The 1,457-nt window shown below is 43.4% G+C and overlaps 1 pseudogene; it reads left to right on the plus strand.

The window, feature by feature from the left end:
* Positions 1–1,080: 1,080 nt before the first annotated feature.
* LOC134929900 (5S ribosomal RNA) lies at positions 1,081–1,200 on the plus strand (annotated as a pseudogene).
* The last annotated feature ends 257 nt before the right edge of the window (positions 1,201–1,457 follow it).

A 1,457-nucleotide genomic window follows, 5' to 3' on the forward strand; every position in this document is an offset into this window, starting at 1 on the left:
GAGGACTTCCATTTTCACAGTTGCTTAGGGTGATACGCATTACCTCTGACCCACTAGCAATACCACCGGCTCTACAATCAATGAGTCAACGTTTCCTTGATCGTGGATACTCTAAGGAGGAGATTGATTTGGCACTCCAAAAGATTGGCCAAATAAAAAGGAATGAACTCCTATCTAAAAAAGACGCCTCTACTGCCAAAGACAATGATAGGTTTAACTTTGTCAGCATGTATACGACTGCTTCTCGATTTATCCGTAATAAGATACAGGAACATTGGCACCTTATTGATACGGATCCAGAATTATCAAAAGCCATTCCGCAACCACCTCGATTCGCATACAAACGAGGACCCAATCTGAAAGACATGTTGGTTGTAACAGATTTCTCAAAGAGAAAGAAGAGGACAGCCTCTAATTGGTTAACTACCAAAACAGGGGTTTTCAAGTGCACGGGCTGTCCAAACTGTTCATTCCTGCTTCTTGGCAATCGGTTCACCAACCCTCAGGACAAGAAGACTTACACAATCAGACAGAGACTTGACTGCAACAGCAAATTTGTAGTCTATGTGTTGAAATGTCCATGCAATCTGTTATATGTGGGAAAGACCAGCAGGATGCTGAAAGAACGTCTAAGCCAGCATCGTTCTACAATCAAAAAGAGCATTACACAGGGTGGTATTTCAAGTGACTTTTCAACCTTACCAGTTGCAAGACATTTTATGGAGGCTAAACATTCCATTAATCAACTCAAGTGTTGTATCTTGGATCAGATCCCACCACTACAAAGGGGTGGTGATCGCAACAAAATCCTTTTGCAAAGAGAACACCAATGGATTGACAGACTGCAATCATTGGCCCCGAATGGGCTCAACGAGGAATTCCGTTTGGGATGCTTCCTGTGACTCGGTAGAATTACATACTGAGACAGTTGTTCTGGTTTATTTTTCTTAGACACCGCCGTGTGTCATGTTAATCACTGTACACCTATTAATGCTCTCTGATCTAGTCTCTCACACATTGGGCCATTTTTTGACTCTTGTCCAACCGTGCAATGGACACATAACTGCACACCGTATTGATTGATACTACCATACCACACTGGACCACATCCGATCCCGTCTGATCTTGGCAATTAAGCAGTGATGGGCCCAGTAAGTACCACATTTGGAGACAAGGTGGGAATACTAGGTGTTGTATTAAAATTATCGGTGGACGGTTCTTGTGGTTATGTTTACATTATCACACAGGTTATGAGGCAACTTGGCCGTGATACAGGTGAAGTTATTACGCTATTGATTATGGTTGGATATGGACACGACCATCGGATACCACCTTACCACGCTGGAAATCATCCAATCTCGTCCGATCTTGGCAATTAAGCAGCGTTGGGCCCAGTCAGTACCATACTTGGAGAGGGTATGGGAATACTGGGTACGGTACCCTGAGACATGATTGTC

Source organism: Pseudophryne corroboree, chromosome 5, assembly GCF_028390025.1.
Source record: "Pseudophryne corroboree isolate aPseCor3 chromosome 5, aPseCor3.hap2, whole genome shotgun sequence".
In the NCBI taxonomy this organism is placed as follows: domain Eukaryota; kingdom Metazoa; phylum Chordata; class Amphibia; order Anura; family Myobatrachidae; genus Pseudophryne; species Pseudophryne corroboree.